The 12,446-nt window shown below is 32.5% G+C and overlaps 1 pseudogene; it reads left to right on the plus strand.

Moving 5' to 3' along the window:
* The first annotated feature begins 2,838 nt into the window (after positions 1-2,838).
* Positions 2,839-12,446, plus strand: part of LOC139871343 (pentatricopeptide repeat-containing protein At4g19191, mitochondrial-like) — a 38,409-nt pseudogene continuing 28,801 nt past the window's right edge.

Raw genomic sequence — 12,446 nt, forward strand, 5'->3', positions numbered from 1 at the left:
TTGGATGTATTATGAAATGGTATGCATGCCGTCAACTTTCGATGTAAAGAAAGTTTGTCTTTTAAAAACGAATGCAATGTTTGTAAAATGTATCATATAGAGGTCAAATACCTCGCAATGAAATCATATGTTATTGTATTCGTCCTTATGGATTAGGACGGGTCGTTTCAGCAACCATATCGCGCGGTTCGGGGGAGGCAATTGGCACTTGAGTCAGTCTTCGGCTACATTTGAGTAGCTAAATGAAGTGAAATCAACCGAGACATCGTTAGTAGAGGCGAGCAATTGAAGATTCGGGCTTTGAAGAAAAATAAAGACGAAGCTTCGTTCCTCAGCAATATGTTCATTTCTTTTTCGATTAGTTAATATAGCTAGAGGATTGGTTCAAAAAATAGAATTTTGTTTTTTTTAATGCTATTAACATTTACTGAATTTTGGACACGTTTAATAACGCGCTATGATGGGTTTGAGTTGAAATGAGTCATATTTGTTTAATAACGGGCTATAATGGGTTTGAGTTGAAATGAGTCATTATTGTATGGATCAACACTTACACACCCTCATGTTGTCAATTTTCAGCTTGTCTACGTGCAATCAGAAAAAAGGCTGATATAGTCTATAGGGGGTAGGCAATTGGTTTTTTTTCTTATAATATTTTCAAATCCCAATTAACTACAGTCTCGCTTCCTAGTAATATACATTTTGATCAGTATAACGAAAAAAGAACAATCGAATAACCTTAGGGCAATCAACCCCAATTTAATGACCATTGAGTTATTATTAAGCCCAATTTTATGTAACATGTAAAATACTATATACGTTATACGGAGTAAGTTATTATTATTAACATAAAACAAAATTGCGATAAAATAGTCAACTGAGTGTTATATTTTATACACTCATAATAGATTAAATAAAAATTAATTGTTATTTTACTTACATATATATACACATAAAATTATTTTAATACTATCGTGTATATGGTAGACATTACGAACTTTGGTAGATGTTATGACGATTGGTCTTCAAAATGGACCAACTAATTGCCAATCTATAAAGATAAACGTCGTCAAATAGTACGGATGCTCATATATCATAGATAATTTAACAAATCCATTGAATATTACGATGAGCTTTTACGCATAAAAAAACAGTTACAATAATATGTGTCATGTCAATTATTAATGTCACGTGGATGTCACATGCGTAACATTACGTTATGTTGATTGGTGGGATGCATCCTTCAGGTATTCTCAAAGTAAGATAAATTAAAATAAATATTTTTTAAACTTAAGTTACTATAGCAAAGTTCAAAACTTTCAAAATTAAGACAGTTAATTTATTTTGAACTAGATTTTTTATTTTATGTTTTTACACATTTAAACTTTCGAATTGTTATTTTGTTTATTTATGTTATCATGTTTAATAATTGTCTTTAAATATTATCATTTCATAAAAACTCGTGGTGTCGCGGGTCTTTAACTAGTAGATAAAAATATATTACACTCAAAGTTAATAAAGAAAAATTTTTAAAAATCAAAAGGTACACTTGTAATGAAATGTAGGTTAGCCTCTAATGACCATAGGATCATTTCTAAGAAATCATCTCAACCATTCATTTACCTATTAGCTAAAAAAAAAAATAATTAGCTAATCAAACGTTAAAAAGACTATAATACCCTCTAATTAAATTATTAACTACAACATATGCCCTTGAATGAAAATACCTAACCAGCGATTGATTATGCTCTAAACAACTAATACACAATCACGAACCCTAACAATTTCATCTTCAATCTCTTTTAAACATTAACATACACAAATTACACGCATAACATTAGCAACACTTATCTTTTCTCTCAAAAAATTAGGGTTCCTAAACTGACCATTCGATTAAGTTTGATCACATCAAACATTAAGGTCGAACGCGGGCATCAAGAATGCAAGGAACGAACACTCCAGACGACACACACACAAAAATAAATTAGGGCAAATCTCTCTGCTTCCTGATTTCGTCTACGCTTCTATGCAATTACGTCTAACCCAAAAACAACAATCAAACAAGGATTGCGGGTTGATTTCTGCTGAACAAGCTATTGTTAAATCATCTTTGACGACTAAATCAGAATCAAAGGTTAGTTCATCTAAGATTTTACGATTCAATTTTTGATCTAGGTTTCAATTGAAAATGGATTTATGTCTATATCTAAATCTAATTTTTTCGATCGATTTTTGGATCTTATATTTTTTGATCGATTTTTTGATCTAGGTTTCAATTAAACATGAATACATGTCGTGATTGAACCTATGTTTGTCTGTATCTAACCTTTTACATCAAATATTTTTCGATTGAATTTTTAATAAAGGGTTCAATTGAACATTACAATTAAAAAATCAACTGTATATAATCTGAGTATCAATTTTAATTTTGTATTTTATATATTTATTACTATATTTTTACTTGCCGAACGTGGATTGATTATGGTGTATTTGTTTATGGAGTGTGGTTGTTAAATACCTCCAAACTTTATTCTGTTATGTATATATGTTTTTAATTTTATATTTTTTAATCCGTGCTATTTTGATTTCTTTACAATTGTTGTTGCTATGCTATTAGTTTTTCCTTTACATTGTGTTGTTACTCAGAATGTTTGTGGATGTGCATTTGTGTATTTTATGGGTTTTTTTACATGTTAATGTTGCCCACAAACTGGTTGTGAAAAGTCTGAAAGAGGTTTAGTGGATAATGGGTCAAAAGAACTTTCATTGCAATGGGTGTTGTATGTATTTGGTATGCATTTTTTATTAGTCGATTGTTGGATATGAACCTAAATATCCATGCTGAATGATGTGAAAGGTGTTGTTGATAAAGTGAGGAGCTCTACTCATCTTGGGCTTAAAGAAGCAAAAGACTTAGTTGAAAAGTCTTCCATTGTGTTCAAGACAGGAGTGACTAAAAAAGAAGCAGAACAAATATATGAGAAAATGAAAGGAGCTGGTGCCAAATTTGTGATGGAGTAACAAAAGTTATACATGATCAATATGAAACAGTCAAAAACATTGAGAAAAATTATGCTTTTAAGGTACCCTTAACCCTTACATTACATTTTACTGGTCGAAGAAAAAAATGTGTTCATTTTATGTTCAAGTTGAGTTCTTATTGAATGGATTATCATTAGATTTAGGAATTAAGAATGTAGCAGCATAAAACTACTTATATATGTTTGTAAATCATTTCCAAGTGGAAGAGTTTGGATTTATGCTCATCTTTTATACCATATTGATAAATTAAATGAAAATTTATTAGCTTGCGAATCAACACTAATTTTTTTTTCCGAACGTTCAAGGATCTGAGATATACCAACAACTGATTATGCTACAATCAAGAAGAAGATGCCCGAAATTGATTATCGATAATGTTTTCGAGCTGGCAATTATGAACCCGAAATCCACGACAAAGTATCAGTTCCAGTAACAAGGATTGAAACGACCGAGTCAGGTAACAAAACCTTGATTACGTAAACTATACACACATGAATACATATTTTTTTAAACCTTTGCACAATCTTATACACACAAACAATCTTCTCCAAAATATTCAACACATACTGTCTAATTGTATATTGCATTAACTTATGGTAGAACAAAAATCAACAATTACCTTTGTCATCATCAAGAAAAACTAGACCAGCTGTGATTTTTTGACATGTTTAACTTATTAAAACTCTCTCAATTTCTTTGTAAATATTCATGTTAGAATTATTGCTATGATTTGGTATGCATACATATATGCACACGTATTGTATCTCGTGGTAACATTAAATAGTAATAGTAATTCATTATAAGGTAGGAAATAATTAATTTTATTAATATGAGAAAAAAATTATTATTTATACCATAGGAGATCATGAAGCTTCAAAAGTTATATAAAAATGGACTCTTTCTATATATTGGTAGTTGTTGTGGTAGATTACTCTTCACCAATATGTACTACTGATTACATCATCTTATTTATTTATTTATTTATTTATAGTTTCTATTATTATGACTAATGTTATGTTATGAATGTTCATGAAAAAATGAATGTCGGGCTCTTTCTTTTCAAAAACAGTTGTTCTTTTCAAAAACAGTTGTGCTGACAGGCTTGAAAATGTGTTTCCGGGTTAAAGTGATATAAAAAAGTCAAATGGGTATGTTTTATTGAAAAACATAAAAAGGTTAGCGGTGGCAAAAATATCAACAAACCATATTGTTAAATAAAAAAGTTAAATAATAGTACCTCGTGGTAACATTAAATAGTAATAGTAATTCATTATAAGGTAGGAAATAATTAATTTTATTAATATGAGAGAAAAAATTATTATTTATACCATAGGAGATCATGAAGCTTCAAAAGTTATATAAAAAATGGACTCTTTCTATGTATTGGTAGTAGTTGTGGTAGATTACTCTTCACCAATATGTACTAATGATTACATCATCTTATTCATTTATTTATTTTTAGTTTCTATTATTATGACTGATTTTATGTTATAAATGTTCATCAAAAAATGAATGCCGGGCTCTTTCTTTTCAAAAAGAGTTGCGCTGACAGGCTTGAAAATGTGTTTCCGGGTTAAATTCTAGTGATATAAAAAAGTCAAATGGGTATGTTTTATTGAAAAACATAAAAAGGTTAGCGGTGGCAAAAATATCAACAAACCATATTGTTAAATAAAAATGTCAAAAAAGTCAAATGGGTCTGAATGAAAGTAAGAGCTTTCTGTATGCCAATAAAAGGTGTTGGTGTATAACTGATGTGTGAATTGAATGGGACAACATATTCCATTACTTAGTATTTACCTTTCAATTTAAAGGAGGTTTCACTCAATATTATATAGTTTGGTAGTGATTTAAATCTTTCTATAAGGTTTTAATTAATCTTAAATTGTTAACATGAAAATTTTTCATATACTATGATTGCAATCTCTTTTAAACATTAAAAGAGGAGCATTATCGCGGGTTACGTTGACAGGTAATTGTTATATGGTTGTGCAGTAAGTATTTAATATTTGTTTCTTATGTTTTTACCTTTTTATTGGTTTATCTATATTTTTTCCTTTGTTGTTCTATTGTATGCGAATGTTTTGAGAGGTAGTTTGTTTATGCGTTGTTTGATATGTGCTATTGGTATCAAGCAATTGTTAAATAATAGTCTGGCTTAGGTTTAGTTGGCATTGTTTTGAATATAGTAGCATTTATGAATGCTTGATTTAATGTTGCAGCTAAATGAATATAGTAGCATAAGAAGGTGCTGGTACTCACCCCTTTATTTATGCACGAACTTGCTACTTCGGGTGCTAAAAACTGCTTTTTGTTAAAGAAAGTATTGTTCATCTTTTAATCAATTAATTGTTGTTGGATTTGATCGTATAAGATTTCAATTTACAATACTTTCTTAACTATGGGCCTCAACCACTAGACTCTTAGTAATGGCATTACACTATGTTGGATGTAGTGACCCGAACTTTTCCATGTTTATATATATTAATTGAGATTGATATTTACATGATTAAATGTTTCCAACATGTTAAGCAATCAAACTTGTTAAGACTTGATTAATTGAAATAGGTTTCATATAGACAATTGACCACCCAAGTTGACCGGTGATTCACGAACGTTAAAACTTGTAAAAACTATATGATGACATATATATGGTTATATATATAGTTAACATTATATTATGATAATTAAACATATCATTAAGTAACGATTATCTTTGTAACGACATTTAATGTATATATATCATATTAAGAGATATTCGTACATCATAATATCATGATAATATAATAATTTAAAATCTCTTTTGATATTATAAACATTGGGTTAACAACATTTAACAAGATCGTTAACCTAAAGGTTTCAAAACAACATTTACATGTAACGACTAACGATGACTTAACGACTCAGTTAAAATGTATATACATGTAGTGTTTTAATATGTATTTATACACTTTTGAAAGACTTCAATACACTTATCAAAATACTTCTACTTAACAAAAATGCTTACAATTACATCCTCGTTCAGTTTCATCAACAATTCTACTCGTATGCACCCGTATTCGTACTCGTACAATACACAGCTTTTAGATGTATGTACTATTGGTATATACACTCCAATGATCAGCTCTTAGCAGCCCATGTGAGTCACCTAACACATGTGGGAACCATCATTTGGCAACTAGCATGAAATATCTCATAAAATTACAAAAATATGAGTAATCATTCATGACTTATTTACATGAAAACAAAATTACATATCCTTTATATCTAATCCATAAACCAACGACCAAAAACACCTACAAACACTTTCATTCTTCAATTTTCTTCATCTAATTGATCTCTCTCAAGTTCTATCTTCAAGTTCTAAGTGTTCTTCATAAATTCCAAAAGTTCTAGTTTCTTAAAATCAAGAATACTTTCAAGTTTGCTAGCTCACTTCCAATCTTGTAAGATGATCATCCAACCTCAAGAAATCTTTGTTTCTTACAGTAGGTTATCATTCTAATACAAGGTAATAATCATATTCAAACTTTGGTTCAATTTCTATAACTATAACAATCTTATTTCAAGTGATGATCTTACTTGAACTTGTTTTCGTGTCATGATTCTGCTTCAAGAACTTCGAGCCATCCAAGGATCCATTGAAGCTAGATCCATTTTTCTCTTTTCCAGTAGGTTTATCCAAGGAACTTAAGGTAGTAATGATGTTCATAGCATCATTCAATTCATACATATAAAGCTATCTTATTCGAAGGTTTAAACTTGTAATCACTAGAACATAGTTTAGTTAATTCTAAACTTGTTCGCAAACAAAAGTTAATCCTTCTAACTTCACTTTTAAAATCAACTAAACACATGTTCTATATCTATATGATATGCTAACTTAATGATTTAAAACCTGGAAACACGAAAAACACCGTAAAACCGGATTTACGCCGTCGTAGTAACACCGCGGGCTGTTTTGGGTTAGTTAATTAAAAACTATGATAAACTTTGATTTAAAAGTTGTTATTCTGAAAAAAATGATTTTTATTATGAACATGAAACTATATCCAAAAATTATGGTTAAACTCAAAGTGGAAGTATGTTTTCTAAAATGGTCATCTAGACGTCGTTCTTTCGACTGAAATGACTACCTTTACAAAAACGACTTGTAACTTATTTTTCCGACTATAAACCTATACTTTTTCTGTTTAGATTCATAAAATAGAGTTCAGTATGAAACCATAGCAATTTGATTCACTCAAAACGGATTTAAAATGAAGAAGTTATGGGTAAAACAAGATTGGATAATTTTTCTCATTTTAGCTACGTGAAAATTGGTAACAAATCTATTCCAACCATAACTTAATCAACTTGTATTATATATTATGTAATCTTGAGATACCATAGACACGTATACAACGTTTCGACCTATCATGTCGACACATCTATATATATTTCGGAACAACCATAGACACTCTATATGTGAATGTTGGAGTTAGCTATACAGGGTTGAGGTTGATTCCAAAATATATATAGTTTGAGTTGTGATCAATACTGAGATACGTATACACTGGGTCGTGGATTGATTCAAGATAATATTTATCGATTTATTTCTGTACATCTAACTGTGGACAACTAGTTGTAGGTTACTAACGAGGACAGCTGACTTAATAAACTTAAAACATCAAAATATATTAAAAGTGTTGTAAATATATTTTGAACATACTTTGATATATATGTATATATTGTTATAGGTTCGTGAATCAACCAGTGGCCAAGTCTTACTTCCCGACGAAGTAAAAATCTGTGAAAGTGAGTTATAGTCCCACTTTTAAAATCTAATATTTTTGGGATGAGAATACATGCAGGTTTTATAAATGATTTACAAAATAGACACAAGTACGTGAAACTACATTCTATGGTTGAATTATCAAAATCGAATATGCCCCTTTTTATTAAGTCTGGTAATCTAAGAATTTGGGAACAGACACCCTAATTGACGCGAATCCTAAAGATAGATCTATTGGGCCTAACAAACCCCATCCAAAGTACCGGATGCTTTAGTACTTCGAAATTTATATCATATCCGAAGGGTGTCCCGGAATGATGGGGATATTCTTATATATGCATCTTGTTATTGTCGGTTACCAGGTGTTCACCATATGAATGATTTTTATCTCTATGTATGGGATGTGTATTGAAATATGAAATCTTGTGGTCTATTGTTACGATTTGATATATATAGGTTAAACCTATAACTCACCAACATTTTTGTTGACGTTTAAAACATGTTTATTCCCAGGTGAATATTAAGAGCTTCCGCTGTTGCATACTAAAATAAGGACAAGATTTGGAGTCCATGTTTGTATGATATTGTGTAAAAACTGCATTCAAGAAACTGATTTCGATGTAACATATTTGTATTGTAAACCATTATGTAATGGTCGTGTGTAAACAGGATATTTTAGATTATCATTATTTGATAATCTACGTAAAGCTTTTTAAACCTTTATTTATGAAATAAAGGTTATGGTTTGTTTTAAAAATGAATGCAGTCTTTGAAAAACGTCTCATATAGAGGTCAAAACCTCGCAACGAAATCAATTAATATGGAACATTTTTAATCAATAAGAACGGGACATTTCAGTTGGTATCCGAGCGTTGGTCTTAGAGAACCAGAAAATTTGCATTAGTGTGTCTTATCGAGTTTGTTAGGATGCATTAGTGAGTCTGGACTTCGACCGTGTTTTCTTTAAAAATGATTGCTTAACATTTTTGTTGGAAACTATATATTTTTAACATATGAATATTATGTGATATATTAATCTCTTAACGTGTTTGATATTATGTGATAGATGTCTACCTCTAGAACAAGTCCCATTGACTCACCTAATAATAATGAAGAGTCAAATGTAAATTGGAATGATTTGTGGACTGATTCACAAGTTCCCGAAGAGGAACCGGAAGAAGAGTCGGAACCGGAAGAAGAATCGGAACCGGAAGAAGAATCGGAACCGGATGAAGAAATAGAACCGGTGGGGGAAATAATAAAACGGTTAAGTAAAAGAAAATCCTCAACCAACCGACCAAAGTTAATTATGGTCAATGGTGTTTCCGCCAAGGAAGCAAAATATTGGGAGGATTACCAATTCTCCGATGAATCGGATTCCGACGAGAATTCCGATGATGTTATAGAAATTACCCCAACTGAATTTAAAAAGGCAAAAGAAAATAATAAGGGAAAGGGCATAAAAATAGAGAAATCTAATTCCAACCCCGATGAACTTTATATGTATCGTCAACCCCCGAAGTCCTTAAGTTGTAACAATGACCCGGGAACCTCTAAACCACCAGGTTTTTCTAAACCAATGTGGACAACGACGGCTCGTATTAGGGGAACATCATATATCCCTAGAAACTTGGCAAAACGAACCAAAACCGAAGAAGAAGAAACGAGCGAGTCGGAATAAGATAGTTGTATTCGTGTGGTGTAATATATGTAATATAGTGTTCTTATGCTTTATGATATATGTAAAAATTGCTTGTATTAATAAGTATTTTTTTATGAATCTAACTCTTGTCTATTTTACAGTTTAAAAACACAAAATGGATAGACAACCCAATATTTTAAGAGACCTACCCGGAGACATGATTGATGAAATCTTGTCTAGAGTCGGCCAGAATTCTTCGGCACAACTATTTAAGGCGAGATCAGTTTGTAAGACATTCGAAGAACGTTCCAAGAATGTCTTGGTTTATAAGAGACTTTCGTTTGAAAGATGGGGGATATCACATTGGGAAACCCATAAGTTACGATGTGTTTACTTTGACGCATATATTGCGGGGAACCCAAATGCTATTTTACGCAACGGGTTAAGAAATTATTTTGACTCAATATATCCGAATATTGGACTTCGTGATTTAGAAAAAGCGGCTAACATGCAACATAAAGAAGCATGTTATGCTTACGGATTAGTAATGTTCGCTTCTCACCAAAGTGAGAACAAGAACATCGGGCTACAACTATTAAACAAAACGTTTCCACAAGTGACGGAGTCGGTAATTGGGGTAAGAAATGAGGTTTTTAGATTATTACGGGACTGTTGGACATTACGTAACTCTCGTCCCTTTGACGACGTTACAACACGCTGTCTTATCAACGGCCATAACGGTTATGTTGCACAAGACCAAGGATGGGAAGTAGTCCTAGTAAAACCAGAATGCATGACTTGTTTCTGGACGTATGAATTACGTGTCTTTATTGCCTTTGCTGAACGACTTGTGTACAAGCTAGAATTGTCTTCACAACTATCTTGTATCAAAGTTATTGTGTGCTATATTTCATGCTTTATGTAAAATAAGCGGTATTGTAAGTTTGTAAAATATTGTATAAAAGTTTGAACGTGAAATATTATTATAATCAGTTTTTCATATAGAATTGTAGTAGTTGAATTGTATATTAGCTACTAAGTATGAACTTAACGAGTAGGTACTACCCGAATTTAAACTTATAAAATGCTAATATGAAGAAAAAGCTTTTATAAATGAGTTCATATTATGCTACGAAATACTATTAACTACTCTTAATATTCTGTATGATTAACTTGTTCCATTTAACTATTTTGAAGGAAATGGCACCGACCACTCGACACACCGTGAATATGAATGAAGAGGAATTCCGTACTTTTCTAGCTTCAAACATAGCCGCAGTACAGGCTGCGCTACATACCAACAATAACCTTGGATCTAGCAGTACAGGAAATCGTGTAGGATGCACCTACAAAGAATTCACTGCCTGCAAACCTTTGGAATTTGATGGAACCGAAGGACCGATCGGATTGAAACGGTGGACCGAGAAGGTTGAATCGGTGTTTGCCATAAGTAAGTGTACTGAAGAGGACAAAGTGAAGTACGCTACGCATACCTTCACAGGTTCTGCGTTAACATGGTGGAATACCTATCTAGAGCAAGTGGGACAAGATGATGCGTACGCACTACCGTGGTCAGCATTCAAGCACTTGATGAACGAGAAGTACCGTCCCAGAACCGAGGTCAATAAGCTCAAGACAGAACTTAGAGGGTTACGAACCCAAGGATTTGATATTACCACGTACGAAAGACGATTCACAGAATTGTGCCTATTGTGTCCGGGAGCATTCGAAGATGAGGAAGAGAAGATCGACGCGTTTGTGAAAGGATTACCGGAAAGAATCCAAGAAGATATAAGTTCACACGAGCCCGCCTCCATACAACAGGCATGTAGAATGGCTCACAAACTAGTGAACCAGATTGAAGAAAGAATTAAAGAACAGACTGCTGAAGAGGCCAATGTGAAGCAAGTCAAAAGAAAGTGGGAGGAAAATGGTGATAAGAATCACCAATACAACAACAGCAGCAATTACAACAATAATCGCAACAATTATCCCAACAATCGCAACATCAATCGCAACTACAACAAACGGCCCAACAACAACAACAACAACAACAACAACAACAACAACAGCAACTACAACAATCATCCCAACAACAATAATAACCGCAACAACAACAACAATCAGAAGCAGCTATGCCAAAGGTGTGAAAAGAATCACTCGGGGTTCTGCACCAAATTTTGCAACAAGTGTAAAAGAAATGGTCATAGCGCGGCGAAGTGTGAGGTCTACGGACCAGGGGTTAATAGAACGAAAGGAACAAATGGTGTCGGAACGAGTAATGGCGGAGCAAGTAGTGTCGGAGCAAGTTATGCCAATGTAGTTTGTTATAAATGTGGAAAACCAGGCCACATTATTAGAAATTGCCCGAACCAGGAGAACACGAATGGACAAGGCCGTGGAAGAGTTTTCAATATTAATGCGGTAGAGGCACAGGAAGACCCGGAGCTTGTTACGGGTACGTTTCTTATTGACAATAAATCTGCTTACGTTTTATTTGATTCTGGTGCGGATAGAAGCTATATGAGTAGAGATTTTTGTGCTAAATTAAGTTGTCCATTGACGCCTTTGGATAGTAAATTTTTACTCGAATTAGCAAATGGTAAATTAATTTCAGCAGATAATATATGTCGGAATCGAGAAATTAAACTGGTTAGCGAAACATTTAAGATTGATTTGATACCAGTAGAGTTAGGGAGTTTTGATGTGATAATCGGTATGGACTGGTTGAAAGAAGTGAAAGCGGAGATCGTTTGTTACAAAAATGCAATTCGCATTATACGAGAAAAAGGAAAACCCTTAATGGTGTACGGAGAAAAGGGCAACACGAAGCTACATCTTATTAGTAATTTGAAGGCACAAAAACTAATAAGAAAAGGTTGCTATGCTGTTCTAGCACACGTCGAGAAAGTACAAACTGAAGAAAAGAGCATCAATGATGTTCCCATTGCAAAAGAATTTCCCGATGTATTTCCAAAAGAATTACCG

This window comes from Rutidosis leptorrhynchoides, chromosome 10 (genome assembly GCF_046630445.1).
Source record: "Rutidosis leptorrhynchoides isolate AG116_Rl617_1_P2 chromosome 10, CSIRO_AGI_Rlap_v1, whole genome shotgun sequence".
Classification (NCBI taxonomy): Eukaryota; Viridiplantae; Streptophyta; class Magnoliopsida; order Asterales; family Asteraceae; genus Rutidosis; species Rutidosis leptorrhynchoides.